The sequence below is a fragment of the Bombina bombina genome, chromosome 1 (genome assembly GCF_027579735.1).
Source record: "Bombina bombina isolate aBomBom1 chromosome 1, aBomBom1.pri, whole genome shotgun sequence".
Classification (NCBI taxonomy): Eukaryota; Metazoa; Chordata; class Amphibia; order Anura; family Bombinatoridae; genus Bombina; species Bombina bombina.
Window position 1 is genome coordinate 1,560,104,533 of NC_069499.1, and position 13,348 is coordinate 1,560,117,880.

Genomic DNA, 13,348 nt, shown 5'->3' on the forward strand with positions numbered 1-13,348 from the left:
GGGTACCCCCTATGCTCGGCCTATGGACATCGTTGATTAAGTTCAGCTTCAGTCCATTGCTGCTATTGGGCATAGTGCTATTCTCAGAGAACAAGGGCGAATTCTGATCTTTTTGATCACCTCTTGGCTTTGTTTCTGAAAACCTTGGGCACACTGGTTTGAGTTTGCACGCTCCTATACTGAAGGGCGCATCCCTGTGCTGTAATAGACTTGTCTCTAATGATGTATAAAACTGTTGATGTAAGTCCCCTAGCATGGTTTGATTTTGATGATATAAGAGGCCAAGTACTTTTAGGATTTGTCTCCCTACTGTTTATTATTTGGGTTTTTTTGAAAATTTGGAGGGATCAGAAGCAGGGATTTTTAGTATGGAATTTATAGTGTGGGATTTATAGTGTGGGACTTTCCCTGACAGCCACAGTATTGCTAAGAGTCGAGAGAGAAGGGTAAGAGTCCCCTCCATCATAACTGGGTTATGAGAAACGATTCTTAGAAAGGGTGACATGAGGTCATCCTTAAGCAATGGACGTCCAAAATTTCCTCAATAGCCCACAGGAGGAAATGTATAAAGAATATAGTATGTGGGTCAGCTGGCATCTGCCTGAATGGTGCAAGTTGACTAAGGGAATGGATGATAGGATTCTACAGTTATTCTCTATAAAAATAACTGTAGAATCCTATCAGAAACAGCCCAATGTATTTTTTCTGTAGAAGACAAAGTATGTGTGCTGCAGTTACTGTACTGGGGGGGGGGGGGGGGCTTCCAACCCCCCTCCCTTCCTCCAGCACAGAGCAGAACAATTTTTGTTGTTGTTTTTTTTAACCCTTTTTTGTCCTAGACTTTATGTGCTAGAAACTTTTTGTTCAACTGAATTAAATGTAAGATTATGTATGTTTTGCACACACACATATGCAAGTCTTTCATTAAAAGACATAAGATTGTATGCTATGCTTGAGGGCATTTAGGGCTTTTACATTTCTGCTTGGTATTTATATGGGTTAACTGGAGTTTTAAAAGGCCAGCACTACTGTGACTTATAAGTGACACTGCAATAGCCATACATTGTCCCTTTGTACATTATGGTCCTAGTGATATCTTTGCAGTAGAATTAATATAAATTACAATATACACAAGATTCTAGTAGTGAATCTTTAAGAGGTCTGATTTGCTAGTTAGTTTATTAGTAATTACACTTTTACTACTCTCAAGTATTTTCACTACTGATAGACCACTAGTACTTACCCCCCCTGAAAGTTTTTTGGTTACTAATGGTAGCCCTTGCATTTACAAGGTTAGATATTTGGTTATGGGTCTGATTGTATGTGGGTACTGGCAATTGGCTGTCTATTGCCATTTGTGGACTATGTGCCCTAGTCCTGGGGTTTGTGTGCATTTTTTATAGTGTGTAGAATCTGTGTGCCAGTTTGTCAGTGAGTATCTTTGTAAGTGTATTTGATAGTAAATACATGCGTGTGAGAGTGTGAATATTTATGTCACAGTGTGTACATGTGTGCTGTATATGTATATGCATATATGTATGTGTATGTATGCGCTGTATATGTGTGTATATGTGTATAGATGTATGTATGTATGTATGTATGTGAATACTGTGCATATATACTGTGTATATATGTATATATGTATGTTTTTCTAGGTAGGTTTGGGAGGAGGAATGCATTACTGGGAGCTAGCTGTTGATTGTAGGCTGCACATAGATGGACCTTTTCTTTGGTTTACCTGATGTGTTCAGCTGACTACCAGTGGTGCCTTGATGATCCTTTAATAAAGAATATCAAGTGAATAATGATATTTTGCTAATAGACATGAAATGGAAAATTGTTTACAACTGCATGTTCTAAGTAATAAAAGGAAACTGTTGGGTTTTAGTATTGCCGGGGAAAATTATTTGTGCCCCGAGTTTTGACTGTAGTATCTTATGTGCCCAATACCACCTTATGTTAAGATGTATATGCCCCAAGGGGAGGTAACCTTGATGACTAAGGTATGGGAAAAATGCTCACTGCCACATTGGTGTCAGGACTGAATAAATAAATCCATAATAAATTGGTTTCTCAATTGGTTTCTGCCCATGTTGATTGGCGAGATAAATCAGTCCCAACACTAATGAGCTTAGCGAGCGCAATACAAAGGAATATAGAAGTATAGAAAAAGAAAACACTAAGGGTAATGCCAGTGTGTGCCCCTGGGAAACCCCAATAGAAATAGTTTAAGGGATAAATGAGGGGGAACCCAGAAAAGGTAAATGTTATAACTGTGGGAGAACATTTGATGGACTGGGCTTCCAGTGCTACCAATCATGTCTGAGAGCAGAGGGGGTGATGCCTTTGTTCGTCTGACCCTCTCTGACATGCCATACCATTTTGTGGAGTGTTTGGTGGACACTGGAACAGACTGCAGCGTTCTCAAAAGAGCTATAGCTGTTATGAAATTAAAGGCACATCAGCGAGCAATAGATCCAATCACTATGGGTAATAATAGGGTAGATGAAGCAGCCAAGAAGGCAGCTCTCATGATACTCCTACAGTCCTCTGACACTGTGGAGAATTTGACAATGGAGGTCTTAGAAACCCTCCAAAACCAAACAGGTTCCCTAACTCAGTGCAAGTGGAAAATGCTGGTTGCAAACTGGAAAATGAGGTTTGGAAACATGGGGATGGTAGATTATGTGCACATACAGTGCTATATCCTGTTTTAGCCAGTTTATATCATCTCCCTTCCCATGTTTCCAAAGGGGGAATGATTGCAAGAATGATTGCAAGTGTTAATAAATTTTGGTTTGCACCAGGTTTCTCACAATTTGTAACTGAATGGTGCAAGAAATGCATGATGTGTGCTAAATACAATCCAGGTAAATTGACAAAGGTGGAGATGAAACACCTTGTAAAACCTGCAAATAGACTATATTCAGCTGCCCAAATGTGGTGTGTATGAGTATGTTTTGGTGTGTGTAGACATGTTTTCCTCTTGGGTGGAGGCCTGGCGGGTTGCCAAGGCAACAGCAGGTGTAACAGAAAAAAAAACTGATAACTGAAATTGTGTGCAGATATGGTCTACCTGAAACAGTAGAATCTGATCAAGGGACTCATTTTACTGGGCAAGTGTTTGCAGAAATGATGAAAGGGTTGCAGATTAATCATCTGGGAAAGTAGAGAGAGCCAATGGTGTTTTAAAAAATAAAATAGCTAAAATCTGTGAGAAAACAAAACTTACTTGGGTACAAGCCTTAACTTTAGCCCTCTTTGCAGTAAAGACACACCCCAAAGGCAAAGCATGGCCTTTCACCATTTGAAATTTTGTTTGGTAGGCCACCACTAATAGGACTTTTCTTTCCACAAGAATTACATGGGCAGTATGCTTCTCTAACTGATTATGTTGTTCAGCTGCATGATCAACTGACTAATTTGTATGGAAAAATTTTCTCTTCATTACCAGATCCAGAACAAATAACTGGAACTCATCACCTGCACCCTGGAGAATGGGTGGTGATAAGAAGATACGTGAGGAGACACTTAGAGCCCCGGTTTGACGGCCCATATCAGGTGTTACTGACAACACCCACCTCAGTCAAAGTGGAATGGAAACCAAACTGGATACACGCCTCTCACTGTAAGAAAGTGAACTTCCACGCCGGTGATAAAAACCTGTGTCAAAAGGGTGAGACCACTGGGGACAAAGTGGGTTAACTAACTGCCAAGATGCATATATTGTCCTGTTTTTTTCTGTGTCCTTTTCTTTGTGTTTTATACCTCTATATACCAGTGAAGGGTGAAAACGGACAAATTCCATCTGGCTTTTACACTAACAAACCGCCAAGCAACTGAATGCCACAGACTGTTGGATATGCTCTCATGTTCCTGCCAATCATAAAGGAATCCCTTTAATAGGTGTACCAATATCAATGAATGATTTAAATGTGACAGATTACAGCTATGATGTTCAAATAGATATAGATCACTCTGTTCATAATGCTATCTCAGATCAAGGTACATACTTAAAACTTGCTGGTATAGTTTCTATACCTATAATGTGTCTTGGGCCAATGTATGTTAATTACATAGAAAACATGAAAGGTTACATATTTAGTTTGCCCAAGGTATATGTGGGGGAAACAGATTGTAGAAATGCTACTTTAATATTTAATATGGAATCTAACGAAGCACCATGTGATACAGTAACTGCTGATTGTAACAGTTTGTGTTTTTGTTCAACATTAAAAGCTTTGTGTGCCCCTAGGTGTGCCTGTCTTGAACAGACAGACAATGATGAATGGACCTGTCAAACTCAGTTATATAACAATATGAGATGGTTTCAACTATGGCTGGGAAAGATGGTAAGATTATTCCAATGGTCCTTAAACAAGGTATAAGTAAGAATTATTCTCATCTGCAGATAAAGTCTGGATGTGGTTTCTTGCCTGGACAGGTTAGGGAATTGAGCTAGCAAATAGAATTAACAAATATGCTAGTATTATGGATGGGATTATTAATGAGACTACAAGTTTTACACATGAATAAAGTAAAAGAATTACAACAAAGATCTAGAGATATAGCTAAGGAAGGATGGGAACGATTGGCACCTGGTTTAAAAATATGCTTACAAATCTTTTAAAACCCATAGTGGTAGTGATAGGAGTAATTCTAATGTGACTAATTGTTTGGAAATTGTTAATGATTTGTGTTTCTCATTGCAGAAAAAGATGAAGATACGGATTGTTTAGGGTGATGATACAACAGCTACAGAGATGACCGACTGATAACCTAGTTCAGCTACCTGCCTCCCCTGCAGACCCTCCAGTCATTTTAGGAGACAGGTGGAAGATCTCATCTCTGCGAGGGGGTCCCACAATTGCACCTCATCAGCTTTGGGCCTACTACAGGATTTGGACCTAGGCTTGTGAAGGGATGCAGTTCTGGTTGCTGTTGTTATCTGTTTAGATAGAGATTGCATATTTTGTGTTTGTGTGTTACCAATAAAGATGTGTGAATGCTTAGAGGAAATGATAACTATGTAGGCAGATCTGGAATGGAGGCTCAGCATCCCACTGTCTATGCAGCTTATCTGTATACTCAGTGATATACAGTCTGTTTAAGGGGTCATTTCCAGGTAGGAAGGCTGTTAGTTAGTGAAGTGAGAGACACAAAGTAATAATGGCGTGATAATAAACGCAAGGTAATAGATAAATACATGTGATAATAAACGCAAGGTAATAGATAAATACATGTGATAATAAACGCAAGGTAATAGATAAATACATGTGATAATAAACGCAAGGTAATAGATAAATATACGTGATAATAAACGCAAGGTAATAGATAAATATACGTGATAATAAACGCAAGATAATAGATAAATACATGTGATAATAAACGCAAGGTAATAGATAAATATACGTGATAATAAACGCAAGGTAATAGATAAATATACGTGATAATAAACGCAAGGTAATAGATAAATATACGTGATAATAAACGCAAGGTAATAGATAAATATACGTGATAATAAACGCAAGGTAATAGATAAATATACGTGATAATAAACGCAAGGTAATAGATAAATACATGTGATAATAAACGCAAGGTAATAGATAAATATACGTGATAATAAACGCAAGGTAATAGATAAATACATGTGATAATAAACGCAAGGTAATAGATAAATACATGTGATAATAAACGCAAGGTAATAGATAAATACATGTGATAATAAACGCAAGGTAATAGATAAATATACGTGATAATAAACGCAAGGTAATAGATAAATACATGTGATAATAAACGCAAGGTAATAGATAAATACATGTGATAATAAACGCAAGGTAATAGATAAATATACGTGATAATAAACGCAAGGTAATAGATAAATATACGTGATAATAAACGCAAGGTAATAGATAAATATACGTGATAAACGCAAGGTAATAGATAAATATACGTGATAATAAACGCAAGGTAATAGATAAATATACGTGATAATAAACGCAAGGTAATAGATAAATACATGTGATAATAAAATTATCAAAAGGGTGAGAAATGTTAAGGAAAAATATTTTTAATTCTGTATATATATATTCTTCTTATATGTTATAAGGGACTGACAAGTGATATTTTTAAACAGTTACATTTCTTTTTGTCAATTCAGCTAGTACAGAAACTGCTGTATATGCAAAGTAAGTATTTTCAGCTACAGTAACACCCAAGGTTTGTATGAACAAGATAAGAAGAAGACCACGAGGTGCTTATTGTGAAGAAACAACACATGCCCTATAAAAGAGAGACATTGCTGCAATCTAAGGCTGCGCGCCACACACACTCTGTATTACTGTAAAGTGACCGGTTGTCATTTTTGTTGTAATATGTTTAATTGTACAATTATAACCTTATTAATTTGGAACAGCTGTCTGATGTTAATTTTTTCTTCAACATCAAATTAGTTTTTTTCTCTTGGTATTCTTAGTTTAAACTAAACATAGGTAGGCTCATATGCTAATTTCTAAGCCTTTGAGGGCTGCCTCTTATCACATGCTTTTTAAATATCTTTTCAACACAAAGAGACAGAAAGTACACGTGGGCCATATAGATAGCACTGTGTTCAGGCACAGGGGGTTATTTAAGATCTAGCACAACACAAAGAGGCAGAAAGTACACGTGGGCCATATAGATAACATTGTGCTCAGACACAGAGGGTTATTTAAGATCTAGCACAACACAAAGAGACAGAAAGTACACGTGGGCCATATAGATAACACTGTGTTCAGGCACAGGGGGTTATTTAAGATGTAGCACAACACAAAGGGACAGAAAGTACACGTGGGCCATATAGATAGCACTGTGTTCAGGCACAGGGGGTTATTTAAGATCTAGCACAACACAAAGAGACAGAAAGTACATGTGGGCCATATAGATAACTCTGTGTTCAGGCACAGGGGGTTATTTAAGATGTACAACAACACAAAGGGACAGAAAGTACACATGGGCCATATAGATAGCACTGTGTTCAGGCACAGGGGGTTATTTAAGATCTAGCACAACACAAAGAGACAGAAAGTACACGTGGGCCATATAGATTACTGTGTTCAGACACAGGGGGTTATTTAAGGTCTAGCACAACACAAAGAGACAGAAAGTACACGTGGGCCATATAGATAGCACTGTGTTCAGGCACAGGGGGTTATTTAAGATCTAGCACAATACAAAGAGACAGAAAGTACACGTGGGCCATATAGATAACACTGTGTTCAGGCACAGGGGGATATTTAAGATTTAGCACAACACAAAGAGACAGAAAGTACACGTGGGCCATCTAGATAACACTGTGTTCAGACACAGGGGGTTATTTAAGATCTAGCACAACACAAAGAGACAGAAAGTACACGTGGGCCATATAGATAACACTGTGTTCAGACACAGGGGGTTATTTAAGATCTAGCACAACACAAAGAGACAGAATGTACACGTGGGCCATATAGATAACGCTGTGTTCAGGCACAGGGGGTTATTTAAGATCTAGCACAACACAGAGACAGAAAGTACACATGGGCCATATAGATAACACTGTGTTCAGACACAGGGGGTTATTTAAGATCTAGCACAACACAAAGAGACAGAAAGTACACGTGGGCCATATAGATAACACTGTGTTCAGACACAGGGGGTTATTTAAGATCTAGCACAACACAAAGAGACAGAAAGTACACGTGGGCCATATAGATAACACTGTGTTCAGACACAGGGGGTTATTTAAGATCTAGCACAACACAAAGAGACAGAAAATACATGTGGGCCATATAGATAACATTGTGCTCAGACACAGAGGGTTATTTAAGGTCTAGCACAACACAAAGAGACAGAAAGTACACGTGGGCCATATAGATAACACTGTGTTCAGGCACAGGGAGTTATTTAAGATCTAGCACAAAACAATGCTAAATGCAAGACAATAGATAATAAACAGTCACAGTCATGTGATCAGGGGGCTGGAAGAAGGTTCCTAGATACAAGGTAATCACAGATGTAAAAAGTATATTAATATCACTGTGTTGGTTATGCAAAACTGGGGAATGAGTAATAAAGGGATTATCTATCTTTTAAAACCATAACAATTCTATGGTTGACTTTCCCTTTAACCCCAGGAGGGCTGCAATAATAACAGAACAATAAACAATCCTTAAAGGGATATGAAGCCTAAGTTTTTTCTTTCATGATTCAGATATGTGGCCACCAATCAGCAAATGCTACCCGAGTTTCAAAACCAAAAATAAGCCAGCTCCTAAGCTTACATTCCTGCTTTTACAAATAAAGATTACAAGAGAATGAAAAAAAATAGAAGTAAATTAGAAAGTTGCTTAAAAATGCTGCTTTATCTGAACCATAAAAGATAACAATTTGGGTTTCATATCCCTTTAAGGCATGGATGAGTGTGCATGTTTGTTCCCACAGGAAATCTGCTGGCTAAGGGGGGGTCATACAGTTGGCTTAAAGGGGGATACATATTCATATAGAGTGTTGCATTTTTAAGAGGCTTTTCAGTTTACGTCTAATGTACTTTGTTCTCTTGGTATCCTTGGTTGAAAAGCATACCTAGGTAAGCTCCAGAGCAGCAATGCAGTACTGGAAGCTAGCTGGTGATTGGTGGAAATGTGCATATGCTTCCTGTCATTGGATCACCAGATGTGTTCAGCTAGCTCCCAGTGGTGCATTGCTACTCTGGTGCTGAATTTATGGAGATTAAACACATAGTAAAATCATGCAAGCAAATGTGCAATTATGAAATGCTGTAATATAGCAGAACATTTTCATATTGCCTTTATGTCCCTTTAAAGTAATCTAGTATAAATCTTACACAGGGAAAACCCACACAATTGGCGCCTCTAGGCATTTTACGCACCCTCTGTCTTCCCATGCTACTAAGGGATTAAATGCTTATCGGGGCGTTTCCAGGAGAGAAGGAAACACACACTTAACTTACTTAACTATAACTTAAAAACATGTGCAATAATAATTAAAGACAGACAACTTCGTAGTGTATAAAATTTTGACCATCACAGGTCAAATTTTTATTAAACTTTTAACTTTATTAACTACTTTATTTAGCCAACAGAAACAAAAATGGCGGCATAGAGATAAATAAGGCCAAGAACAGCAAGGAGATCAACGGCCCAATGGAAACAGCAGCAGAGGGGTCTCTGCTCAAAAGGAAATGACGCTGAGGGGTTGCAGAGATCACGGGACGATCCCCCAAGGGGGAGAGAGGTGGGTTACCTCACGTGCACATGAGGCCTACCGCCCCTTCTGGTCATAACTCACCCCTAGCGACCTTTTCCTGCGCAACAGGGCCGAGACCTCCCGTCACAAGGAAGCATTAACAATGCTCTTGCTGCCATCACCACAACCTGACTTACAGGAAGGGGGAAATAGCTCTTTGAATGTCTTTAATAAACAAATATAGCCCTAAATCTGATAAATGAACCTTGTCCCTCCTGTAGAGTTCAGTTCTGTTGGCTGAGATGGCTTCGTGTCGTACCACAAAGCCACCAGACCCTGTGACGGTTTTTGAAATTGAGGCATTAATCTTTTTACGAATTCTGTATGCCGCCCTATGGGCTGACATATGCCTCCAATGAAGGTGGGGGACTATGTTGGACCACCCAATAACTACTCCAGAGATACGCGTGTGCAGAAAGCTGATATCTGACTGCATAATCTTAATCAATTGGTGTACCAGGACAGCCCCCATATCGTTACCCCCCCAGATGAAGGATAAGGAAATTAGGTTTCCCCCATCTTAAGAGGGCCCCAGAGATCACCTCAGCTAGTTGAGGCCAGCACATTCCCCTATTCCCTAACCACCTAACAGAGGTTTTGCGTAAGGGGAACCCTAAATTCTGGCCAAATGGAAGGGAGGAGCATCGAATGGAGGCCCAGTGGATGAAGGAGTGACCCACAATCCAGATCCGCTTAGTTCCGGGGTGAACTTCTGTGGAGACAAAGAGTTTAGTATGTCGACACAACACATGTGAAGTAAACAAGCAGGCGGACATATTTTTTAAAGCAATTGGATCGCCACCACCCCAGGCGCTTAATATCCTCGCCTGAAGAGCCTATGATTGCTGCTTGTTTTGCTGCCCCGATGCGAAATGAGTGTGGTGCTTTTTTTTTTATCTAGGCCTGCTTTAAGTGCTGCTTGCTTCAAGACCCGGATAAATTGGAATTTGGATAGAGATTTTCCATCGGCATGTATTAAGAACTGACCTGACATCTGGGGTCTACCAGACAAGTATGCGTTGACTATGGCTATAGGACAGGAAGGCCTGCCCGGCTTAGGTGGAATGGAGAGCCAAGCAGCCTTTACCTGACTGGTCCGTTTTTGAGCGTGGAATAAAAAAGCAGGAGGGAATCAACTGCGGATCTAACGTGCTCAAGCGGAACCCCCGAGCCTATCGTCTGTTTTGAGGGGGCGACTAGCTCACTAACTCAAAGTGCTGCAGCAAAAGCCAGCACAAACGCGATTTTAAACAGAAGGACCTCAAATGGGGAGGAGCAGGTGCCATCAAGCGCTTGTACCAGCTTATCAAGACGCTCTTCAGTGATGGGTTCACGAGCGTCAACTTTCCGTGGCTGGACTCCACCCTTTAACCACCTGGCGAATGAAAAATGAGTTTGTGGGGTCTGGTAAATTTAATGCCCGGTAAAAAAATGACAGAGCAGCCAATTTAGATTGGATGGTGCCCTGATGTGCGCCTAAGTTGTGAAGACTCACCAACCAGTCACATAAAGATGGCTGATGCCCTCGGGCAGCCTCTATGCCCCTGGACATACAGAACTGGTAACATTCATTCCATAGTCTCAAATAAGTGTGCCACGTGGATGGGGCTAAGGAGGAGCGCACCAAGGGCAACAGAGCTATCCAGGAACGACCAGATGCCAAAGGAAACCAGGACAACATAAACCAACTGTGGATGCACATGGAACTAGACGTCTAAAAGTCTCCTACTCGAATCATGACAATGCATCTACCACTACGTTATTAACTCCAGGTACATGTCTTGCTTGGAACTGGATATTGAGTTCTAGACAACACAGCACCAAGTGTCGTAGCAAAGTCACTACCACCCCTGAAGTGGCTGACAGGTTATTAATTGCGTATACTACACTGGTGTTGTCCGTCCAGAAAACAACTGTCTTGTTTGAAAATTTCCTACCCCAGAGTTCAATTGACAGGACTATGGGGAACAATTCAAGGAGGGTTAAATTGCGGGTAAGGCCAAGAATAGACCAAGTACCCAGCCAGCGCTCCGCACTCCACTCCCCCTGGAAGTAAGCCCCATAGCCGTGTGACCCTGCCGCATCCGTGAAGAGGTGCAAGAGTTGACTGGAGATTGGTTCTGAGCGCCAGTCTCGCACCCCATTAAACTGACTGAGAAAAATCTCCCAAACTCCCAGATCTGCAAGAATATCAACTGTGAGTATGATTCTTTGCGTAGGTTTTTCTCTGCCACTATGTTGTCTTTCTAACCTATGGTTAAAAATTCTACCCATGACTCTACATGCAAAGTTGAAGAGCCCTAGCAAGGATTGCAACTGTTTCAACAAAAGAAACCCTGCGGAAACAGCCGCTCGAACCGCTTCCAACATAGACTTAATTTTATCAGCGGGTAATCTACAAAACATCGCCACAGTGTCAATTTCAATGCCTAGAAAGACCAAGCATGACGTGGGACCTTGTGTTTTATCCTCCGCCAACGGTACCCCAAAATGGGACATAATACTGCGCATGCTGTTCATTAACCCTAAACATTCGCCTGACTCTGCCCTCCCAACCAGAAGGAAATCATCAAGGTAGTGTGCTATTGAATTGCTGCCAGCACTACTGGCCACTGCCCAGTGCAAAAAGGTGCTAAAGGCCTCAAAGAGGGCGCATGACAGGGAGCAGCCCATAGGCAGACAATGATCCACATAATACACACCCTGAAATTTGCACCCCATGAGTGGGAAAACAGATGGATGAAGTGGCAATAAACGGAAGGCAGACTCAATGTCCAACTTCGCCAATAGGGCACCCTTCCCTGCCCATCAAACCAGGTCTAATGCACTATCAAATGATTGATACCGCACTGAGCTAAGTTGAGGGTCGATAGCGTCGTTAACCGAGCTACCTTTTGGATACGAGAGGTGCTGTATCAGGCAAAATTTTCCAGAGTCCTTCTTGGGAACTACCCCTAGAGGTGAAATGACCAAATTTGGAAGTGGAGGCGAAGAAAATGGTCCAGCCATGCAGCCCAGGGACAATTCTTTACGTATTTTATCTAATACCGCTTCAGGGTGCTGGTATGCTGAAATTAAGTTTCTTTGAAAACGCGCCCCCTTAATTCTTTGAAATACTGGAATTCCAAAACCATAAGCAAAACCTTCCCATAACATTCTGGCTGCGTCCTGGTCTGGATAGGCCAGCAACCAGGGTTTAAGTGCGTGTACCTTCACCGGGGTGTCCACCCTTTTGTCCCAGGAGTGAATTAGTGGGCCTATTGCCAGTGCCACTTGAACATGAACCATCCCTTTTCCTAAGTCTGATGTTCCGAAAGGGCTGGGGATTTGCAGAGGAATTAGTGGAAGCCCCTTGGGGGTCCATAAGCTGCCACAGTTGATTATCAGTTCAATCAAAAGTTAGTGTAGGATTACCCGCAATTTTCCTCCGAAGTTTGGAGTCATATTCTCTCCAAACACCTTCACTATGATTACGCTGTATCCAGTGTATGGTGTCAGTGTATTTTAATATAGCTATGTTTTGAGAAGGGTATTTCTCCAGATAGCATGAAGAGAAAACCCTAAAACACTGCAGCCATTTGTCAAAATAGTCGGGGTGCTTAAATTTCTTATGGCCTGTTCTGTCTGCACTTTTTTCTTTTTGCCTATACGCCTCAACAGACAAATCAAAAATATTAATATACTTCCACTGATGAATTCTTTTAACAATTTTTTGGGGCAAATGGGTGTGTAAGGAATACATTTTACCTGGGCTTGCATCGCCGTATAGAGCCGCCCTCCTCTCTGAAATGGCTCTATCGGGGGGTAAATCAGCCAATGTAGGCAGCGGGTTATCCCTGGGAGGGGGTTGGGAATGTTCTAAACTAGTTTTCTGTTTTGATCCGCAAGCGCCCTCTCTCAAAAAAAATTTAATCATGCGAAATATTTTCTTTTGACCCTTCCCTTGCAAACCTAAGGACGTGTCACTGTCAGAGTCAGTATCCGTTTGTGAGGAATCAGAAGAGTCTTGCTGATCATGAGTAAATACATTACACTCATCATGGGTAACCGGAAGGCTCTGTCCAGA